The sequence below is a fragment of the Mustela erminea genome, chromosome 16 (assembly GCF_009829155.1).
Source record: "Mustela erminea isolate mMusErm1 chromosome 16, mMusErm1.Pri, whole genome shotgun sequence".
Classification (NCBI taxonomy): Eukaryota; Metazoa; Chordata; class Mammalia; order Carnivora; family Mustelidae; genus Mustela; species Mustela erminea.
Window position 1 is genome coordinate 73101663 of NC_045629.1, and position 10384 is coordinate 73112046.

The window sequence follows — 10384 nt, forward strand, 5'->3', positions numbered from 1 at the left end:
TTCTTTTGTGACATATGAGTTCAAGCCATTGGCTCCGATTTCTTTCCTGTTCACTGCACTGGCAAGCACAGCTCTGCAGGTAAGTACCCTGACCTAGTAACCAAAAGCTTTGGTTCTTGACTGGCTCTGCCATGAGTCAGCTATCTGAAATTTGGGTCAGGTTGCTTGCTTCCTAATCTACAGAATGTGGGTCCCACCTAGGTTATTTGTTTACTTATTTCCTTTGTGGGAAGGGAGAGGAAAACCAAAGAAGGAAATAAGGGAGTGAACACTCATCTCCTAAAAAAGAACCTGTCTTCAAGGATTATCTGAAGAAATACACATACGTCAGACCTGCAAATTTTTCATCAGTTCCTGCATTAACACATAAAGGGTCAATAATAAAAGGATATTTTTGAGGAGCTTCTGAAGAAAATAGTCAACATTAAGAAATAAAAGTCATCCAAATTGGCAAAGAAGTACAATTTTCACTATTTACAGGTGATGACGTGATACTATATGGAGAAAACCCTGAAGATTCCACAAAAAAACTATTAGAACTGATAATGAATTCAGTAAAGTTACAAGGTATAAAATCAATGTACAGAATTCTGTTGCATTACTATATTCTAATCATAAGCAACAGAAAGAGAAATTAGGAAAACAATCCCATTTACAATGGCACCAAAACTATAAAGTATTTGGGAGTAGACTTAACCAAAGCGGGGGGAGGGGAGCAAATGGAGGATATTGTTTCACTAAAGGTTTTCCTTACACCTACCCTCACCTCACCCAAAAGAGTCACTACCTCCCAGCTTCCATGGGTGGGAAGGAGTTGGAGGACACTAATGAGTGTGCAGAGGCCAATGGATCCCTAAGGTTCTGAATCATTTTTGACGTCTGTGAAACAGATCAAAGACCAAGGTAAGTTTACAGAAGCAGAGCTGGGAGGACGTGTGCTGTGCTCATCAGCCCAGGCTCCAGAGTGGAATGAAGAAATCAGGAAGGAAAGGGACCTTGAGAGCTGCCTAGAAATTCTCAATGCCGTGGCATGGCATACAGTCAGGCAATCGACTGTGTACATGCCAGACATAAAGAAGATGTATAGACAAGACAAATGCAGTGGAAGATGCATTCGCTATCAAACAAGATTAGCTTCCGTAAGACCCTGCAGAGTGTCTGTTGTCCTAAAACCCACTCCTGGGAGAAGCTGAGGTGATGTTCTTATCTCATTTAGTTTGTTTTCCCATCTGCCCTATGTATGAAGTTGAAACAATCTAGAAATTGCGTTGATATGTAAAAAAGTGCAGATGTATCTGAGAATTCTTCTGTGATTCTATGGACTGAAGTTAATGTGTTATTAATACAGCAGGAATTTTTATTTATTTATTTATTTATTTTTATAAGAGGTGAAGAATTTCTGAGAATAAGAGGTTATGTAATTTGCTTGGAGGTTAAATCAACAAACCGAACACAACCCACACTCCCAACTCTCAATCCACTCCTCTTGCTCTTGGGTCATGCTTTTCATATCTATATCTTTCTATCTATATAGTGTTTTTCTATTTTAATTACTGTGTAGTTAACACACAGTGTGATATTAGTTTCAGGTGTATAATATAGTGACTCAACACTTCCATACAATACGCAGTGCTCACCACAACAAGTGCATTCCTTAATCCCCATCACCTATTTCCCCCATCTCCCCACCTACCTCCCCTCTAATAATAATCTGTTTGTTTTCTATAGTTAAAAGTCTGTCTCTTGGTTTGTCTCTCTCTCTCCTTTTTTCCCCCTTTCCTCATTTGTTTTGTTTCTTGAATTCTACATATGAGTGAGATCGTATGGTATGTGTCTTTCTCTGACTATTTCACCTACCATCATGCTCTCTAGCTCCATCCATATTATTGCAAATGGCAAAATTTCATTCTTTTTATGGCTGATTAATAGTCTATCATATATATGATGTATATCATACCACATCTTTTTTTCTCCATTCATCTATCCATGGAAATGGGCTATTTCCATAATTTGGCTATTGTTGATAATGCTGCTGTCGGGGTTCATGTATTCCTTTCAATTAGTGTTTTGTATTTTTTGAGTACTCAGTAGTATGATTACTAGATCATAGGGTAGTTCTATTTTTAACTTTCTGAGGACCCTCCATACTGTTTTCTGCAGTGTTTACATTCCTACCAACAGAGGACATGGGTTTATCATTCTCCACATCTTTGCCAACACCTGTTTTTTTGTTTGTTTTTTTTTTAATTTTAATCATTTTCTGGGTATGAGGTGATATCTCATTGTGGTTTTGATTTGCATTCCCCTAATGATGAGTTATATTGAGCATCTTTTCATGTGTCTATTGGTCATCTGTATATTTTCTTTGGAGAAATCTCTGTTCATGTTGTCTGCCCATTTTTAATTATATTACTTGATTTTTGGTGTTGACTTGTATAAATTTTTTATATATTTTGGATACTAACCCTTTATCAAATATGTCATTTGCAAATACTTCTTCCACTCAATATCTTGTCTTTTATTTTTGTTGATTGTTTCCTTTGCTGTGCAGAACATTTTTATCTTGCTATAGTCTCAATAAATTTATTTTTGCTTTCCTTTCCCTGGCCTCAGAATACATACCTAGATAGGTGTTGCTACAACCAATGACAAAGAAACTACTGCATGTGCTCTCTCTAGGATTTTTATGGTTTCAGGTCTCCCACTCAGATCCTTAATCCATTTTGAATTTATGTATGTGTATGGTGTAGGATATGGTCCAGTTTCATTCTTCTGCATGTAACTATCCAGTTTTCCCAACACCATTTGTTGAAGAGACTAATAATACACAAAGAATGTTTAAGAAGTATCCTAAAGTAACATATGTAGCCCAGACAAGATGCTGTAGGACAAGGGTAACTGTAACCTGCAGAAGTCTGCCAGAGTAGGACCAGCCAAAAAATATTCCTTTAGCTAGACTTATTCATGTTAACACCATTTTTTTTAATGAAGTATAATTGGAGACAAATATGAGAGTCTACTGTGGATCCCCTCTTTATTTTTCTAAAAAAAAAAATAAATAACAAAAAAAAATAATGAAGATTTACTACATCTAATTGTAGCATTCATTCTCAACAACTTCTTTGTTTCTTGGTGGGGAGAGGAAACCCATTAATTAAAGACTATCCCAAATATATATATTATTACAAATAATGGCAGTAAAGACTATCCCAAATATGTATATTATTACAAATAATGGTAGCAAACATATGACATACTGTTCCACTTCTGTACTGGTAGCAGGCATCATAAATCATTCATGGCACTCTTTCCAATAAATCTGGAAATTGCTCACAATCCTTAACAACTCAGATCTATAGGCAGCCATGGCTAATCAATCTGAATCATCATAAAAGTGGAAACTTTCTTCTGGTCCCTTTTAGAGACATCTGGCTTAGGTGGCTGGAATCTGACTCTTCTAATGAAGAATATCATGCCCAGAATGATAAAACTTGGTAAAATCTCAAAATGATGATTATGTCTTGTGAATGTTGCCACTTTTTACATTAGGGTTCTTCATGACTTTCCTCCATTCAATGTTACATCTCCAGCTTCTGCAATTCATGTTCTACTCTTTCCATCACATTCTCAAGCAATGTATATCAAGTTCTCTTATCTTACCACACTCTCAGTTCTTTGGCTTTATGCAGACTGCCTCCTCTCATCACCTATTGTTTTTGGTGCTTCTTCTCACTATCACTACCACCACTACCCATGAGGATCTTCTTCTTATGGAAATATGAACTTGATGACCAAGTTGGTCAAATGTCATGAGCCTCGACCAGATAGTCTTTTTTTGTCACTCAGCCTTAGGGTCTGCGTTACTGTCCATCCTCTCTACTCCTGAGTCTAGCAGCCTATCAACAACATCTGCCAGATACCCTTGCCAACTGACTTCTTGGTATTTATGTCATGAAGATGCACTGGTGGGAATCTGGAAAGTGGGAAGGAGGAAAAAGCATGTTTTTCCCATCTTTTGGTGGCTCCTCCAGCAGTGGCAACAACTGTGCTGGCTAGCATGTGTGTAGTCCTGGGGTCCTTGTCAGGCAACTAGATTCCAGCAGCATCCACATCAATAGTGCAGCAATGAGGGGCTCTAGGAACACCATTTATCTTCTCCTTTCCTTCTTAAGCACTAAATGTAGTCTTACTAGTTCCCTGTAGTTATTAATCTGTGACCTCCTTATTTTTTGTCCTGCCAATTCTTCTGGCACCTTTGTAAACAGTTAACTGCTTCAATTCCTTATTTTGAAGCACCTATAGAGATTCTATTTTTCTAGTGCAGACCATGAAGAGTAAGCAGGAAGATTATTACTTATGAGTTGTCTTCAAGGGGCTCTGAGAAGATGAAATCATTGTTCTGAATCATAACCTGGAAGTAAACCCCATCAGGTACTCTCTTGAGCTTTACCATCATTTAAACCCTAAGTCCTTGATCATTCTCTAGAACAGGGGCAGCAAACATTTTTTTGTAAAGAGTCAGATAGTAAACATTGTGGATCATACAGTCTGTGTTGTAAATACTCTGTTCTCATGGCACAAAAGCACCCATAGACAATACATAAATAGGTGGGCATAGTTGCGTTCCAATAAAACTTTACTTACAAAGATAGGCAGCAAGCCAGATTGGCCCACCAGTGGTAGTTTGTTGACTTCTGCTCTAGAAAGTTGAAAATATAAGAGGAAGGGGTAGAACTGATTATCACTGAGAGGAGATGACCATTCATTTCAATTATCCTTTGTTATTCATTTATTCACCTTTAATTTATTTTCCTTTTATTTATTAATGCTGCTCTAGGTAACTGGGATAAAATGGAGATTAATATATGCACATTTCAAAAAGGAATATTTAATTTGATAGATTAAAGCACAAGAAAATCTCATTTTCAGTAAATCTGGAAATGTTCCTTAAATTCTAAGTGCCAAGCCTTTTCCTGTTAACTTTTTGCCAGTCATAGGCACGCTGCCACCTGCCTTTGTGTGATCCTGTCATGACTGTAACTTCTACTTAAGAAGAAGTCCCTCTTTCATGAAATGAAAGGATATTCATTACGCAGATGAGTATTAGCTTTCCAATCCAAGTGCAAGGCTTTAATCAGCCCTGAGAAACACTTAAAACACACAGAGCCTCTAAATTGCATTATCCTCTGGAAAAATATCTCCACTCCCCCATACAGAAAACAATTCCCTTGTTCTTATCATGGAAGAAACAAAAGATACCAACAGAATGCTTTCATGTATCCCCCTAAATAATGCCTATAATTAAATGTACCATATGCGTGATCGAATAAAATTTCATTTGCTTTCCAGCTTCTTCTGAATAACACTACGATTTAAAAGATCAAAGCAATAGGCCATTTTGAGTCTTTGAGATTTTTTTTCAAGCACTAGCATTAATCTACAAGAACAAAAATATCTTCCTCTATTCTGAAAAATAACAATAGTAACCAGAGTCTCTCCAAATTCATATAAAATCTAATGTTCAATTCAAAGCCTTGTTTAGAATTCATTTTCATCCTATCACAACATGAAGTTATTTCCAGAATTTAAGTTCTTTTATCTTTTCCCACATTTTTTTTTTTTTTTTTACTTTTTACTGGAAATAATTTCAAAGCTGAAAAAAAAGTTGTAAGAGAATATAGAGAATTATATCTCTATTTACCCAGTTTCACCAATGGTTCTAATAATCGTTATGGCAAAAGGATCAAATAAAATATCACATGTTGCTACAAAATTACCATGCTTCTCTGATCTCCTTGAACCTGGATCCCTCCCTCAGTCTTATTTCAACTTTCATGACCTTGACACTTTTGCAGATTACAGACCAACTTTTTTTTGTAAATACCTCTCCACTTTATTTGGTCTAATGCTTGCCTATGATTGGACCTAGTTTATGCATTTGGGGCCAGAATATCACAGCAGGAATTCTGTGTTCTCATTGCCCTCCTCCCTTGGCATATTCAATTTTTCCCATTACCAGGGGTATGAAATTTGATCACTTGGCAATGACCAGTTTTCTCTGCTCTGTTACTACTTTTCTCACCTTTCAAATGTATTCAAATAAATAAATTTGAGACAATGCAAAATTCCATTTCACATTCCACTTCCAACCTTTAGTTTTATTTTTTTTAAGATTTTATTTATTTATTTGACAGGGAGAGAGAGAGATCACAAGTAGGCAGAGAGGCAGCCAGAGGGGGAATGGGAAGCAGGCTCCCTGCTGAGCAGAGAGCTTGATGTGGGACTCAATCCCAGGACCCTGAGATCATGACCTGAGCTGAAGGCAGAAGCTTTAACGCACTGAGCCACCCAGGTGCCCCAGCCATCCTTTAGTTTTAGCATCCACTCATGTCTCTTACCCAAGTCAATTCTTCTATGATGATTGTCCAACTCCATCATCACATCTGTATTTTGACATTATTAAACATAGAGGCTTCTTACCTCTACATTCATTTATTCATTTATGAGACATGAAGCCAAGTGGATTCCTATTTTATTGAATGAGCTATAATACTTTGGTATCATCATTTATGCACATATGCAAATTGTCCAAGATTTGCCCAGACCCTTCAAAGAGTTTAGGTAAACTATTTAAAACTACCCATTTAATAAGTGCTGGGACCAGGAATAAAAACTATGATTTTTAAAACATATTTAAGCTTTTTAAAACAACAAAACAAACATTCCATGCCCTTGTGAATTAGAATCAAGTATTCTGCATTATCTGCTCTTTAATTTATAGAATTGTTGGGATTTTGTTAGGTGAAAAAAGCCATTGTTTCAAATCCCATATCATTTGTAGAAACCAGCTGTGTGCCACCCACCACTGATTCATATGTGGAAGCCCTAACCCTCAATGTGATGGTATTTGGGGGTGGGGCCTTTGGAAGATAATTAGCTTTAAATGACATCATGAAGGCAGACCCCCCATGATGGAACTGGTGTCAGTATGAACAAAAGAAGAGGGACCAGCTCTTGTTCACTCTCCCTCTGTCGTGTGAGTATACACACGTGAGAAGATGACTGTCTGTAAACCAGGAATGTGTTCTCACCAGGAACCAGATCTATTGGCATCTTGTTCTTGGACTTCTGGCCTCCAGAATTATGAAAAAATATACATCTGTGGTTTGAGCCACTCTGTCTATGGTATTTTGTGATAGCAGCACAAGCTGACTAAGACTATTTTAACAAAATTAACAGTGGCATAATAAAAACAGATTTTAAAAAATTAAATTTAGATAATGAAAAAGAACCAGTATTGGTTTATAAAAATCATGAAGAAATCCCATATGCATATTTTTAAAGCGATGACAGCAGCTCATGATGCAGCTCTTAGGAGTTTACAAAAATGTTCTCCTGCATGTGGTCTTCCTTTAAAAGGATAGAAATTGACAACATTTGTATATTTTCCTTACAGCTTAGGAATTCTAGGTTTTCACGAAGAAGGTCTCCATTTCCAATCATATGTCTCCTGCATATGTTGGGAAGGAGTAGTCAGACTAATGATTAGAAGTAGGAGGGAGACAATGTATTGTCTTCAGTTCTCCAGCATTATCCTTTTCTGCTACCATTTACAAATGAAATCCAACCTGGTTTGACGAAAAGTTAAATTGCTGTTTTGGGCAACTGCATCAGAGTGAACCATCACATGGGAAGCTGGGAGACACTGGACCTCATTACAGGAGATTATAAGAGGACTCTGTGTGTTTGCTGCTGGCTCTGGTTTCTAGCTCACTCGTTTGGCAGGGCCTTCATGTCCCACATATCTGTATGCTCAGCTCCTGTTGTTGGTGGTCAAAGGTGTCAGATTTCTTCTTCAGTGACAGCAAGGGCAAATGAAGTCTTTGGTCTGGGGTTACCACTCTGAGGCCTTACTGAAAGTCAAAAATGGGGAGAGCACAATCTGGAATCACACAAGCCTGGGTTCAAATCCAGACTCTATCACTTCCTAGTCTGATGTCTTGGGAGAGTTATGTCATCAATCTGAGTCTTATTTTTTCTCACTGTCATTTGAAAATGTGGACAACAGGATACCTAGGTAGCTCAGACGATTAAGCACCTGGCTTAGGCCCAGGTCATGATCCCAGAGTCCAGGGATGGAGTCCCGCATCAGGCTCCTTGCTCAGCAGTGAGCCTGCTTCTCCCTCTGCCTACCACTACCCCGTTGGTGCCCCCTCTTTCTCTCTCTGAAAAATAAATAAATAAAATATTTATTTTAAAAATGTGGACAATATAGGAAGAAGTTATATTATACATGGAATATGAAATGATTCATACATGCATGATGTTAGATAACCAAGATAGAGTTTCCTCCAGACCTCCAAGTATGTGAGAACTCCGAGGGAGCCAAGCTGAGCATTATGCCTCACTAGAATATCTAGGGTTAAGATTATTATAAATAGTAAAATGGTTTAAGAATCCAAACAAAGGGGCACCTGAGTGATTCAGCCAGGTAAGTACTGACTTTGGCTCCGGTGATGATTTCAGGGTCCTGGGATTGAGCCCTGCTTCTGGCTCTGTGCTCAGCAGGGAGCTTGTGTCCCTCTCTCTCCCTCTGCTGCTCATGCTCTCTCTCTCTCATAAATAAATAAATAAATAAATAAATAAATAAATAAATAAATAAATTCTTAAAGATGAAAAGACAGAATCCAGAGAAAAAAGGCCTGGGTTGACAAGAGAATTTTTCCCAAATGTGAGAGCAGCTCCCACAGACCTCCTGGCTGGGTAGGACTTGGTGACTGTGGCATAAGGCGTTTGAAAAACAGTGGAACATTCTAGGTGTTTTCAGATTCATTTAAATGGTAATTGAACCACCATTTGACTATCTACAAAGTGGCAAGAATTATGTTGACACTTTGAATATGAAGTTAAATAAGACAAGCTTTGTTAATTTCCTAGGCTACCATAACAAAGTACCAGAAACCAGGTGGCTTAAAAATAAATTTATTCTCTTGGAGCTCTGGAAGCTGGAAGCCTGAAATCAAGATGTCCACAAGGGTTTTTTTGTTTTGTTTTGTTTTTGTTTTTGTTTTTGTTTTTTTTCTGGAGGCATTAGGGAAGAACACCTCCTTGCCTCTTCTTATCTTCTGGTGGTTGCTGGCCCTCTTTAGCATTCCTTGGCTTGCAATTGCATCTCTCCAATCTCTGCCTCCATTATGACCATGTTCTCCCAGTGTGTCTCTGCCTCTGGGCCTCCTCCTCTTGTAAGGACATCTGCCATTTTAGATTTATACCTGCTTTACTGCATGTATACCTGCATGACCTCATCTTAACTCATCATTTTTTTTTTATTTTCAACATAACAGTATTCTGAGCACCCAGTGCTCCATGCAATCTGTGCCCTCTCTAATACCCACTACTTGGTTCCCAACCTCCCACCCCTCCACCACTTAAAACCCCTCAGATTGTTTTTCAGAGTCCATAGTCTCTCATGGTTCACCTCCCCTTCCAATTTACCCCAACTCCCTTCTCCTAACTCCCCATGTCCTCCATGCTATTTGTTATGCTCCACAAATAAGTGAAACCATATGATAATTGACTCTCTCTGCTTGACTTATTTCACTCAGCATAATCTCCTCCAGTCCCGTCCATGCTGCTACAAAAGTTGGGTATTCATCCTTTCTGATGGAGGCATAATACTCCATAGTGTATATGGACCACATCTTCCTTATCTACTCGTCCTTTGAAGGGCATCTTAGTTCTTTCCACAGTTTGGCAACCGTGGCCATTGCTGCTATAAACATTGGGGTACAGATGGCCCTTCTTTTCACTACATCTGTATCTTTGGGGTAAATACCCAGTAGTACAATTGCAGGGTCATAGGGAAGTTCTATTTTTAATTTCTTGAGGAATCTCCACACTGTTCTCCAAAGAGGCTGCACCAACTTGCGTTTCCACCAACAGTGTAAAAGGAAAGCTAGGGTAACTGAGACAGAAGATAGAATTAGTGATCTGAAGGACAAACAGATAGAGAGAAAGGATTAAGAGGAAGCCTGGAACAAGCAGCTTAGAAACCACAAAAACAGAATCAGGGAAATAAATGATGCCATAAAACGTTCCAATGTCAGAATTATTGGGATCCCTGAAGGGGAGGAGAAAGAAAGAAGTCTAGAAGATATAGTGGAACAAGTTCTTCATGAGAATTTTCCCAATCTCGTGAATGGAACCAGCATTCATGTACTAGAGGCTGAACGGTCTCCACCCAAGATTATAGATTCCAGAAAAACATCAAGACAGCTGATAGTCAAATTGAGGGATCATAATTGTAGCTATAAACTCTTGAAAGCTGCTAGGACAAAGAGGCTCCTTACTTACAGAGGAAATCCCATCAGAATAACGTCAGACC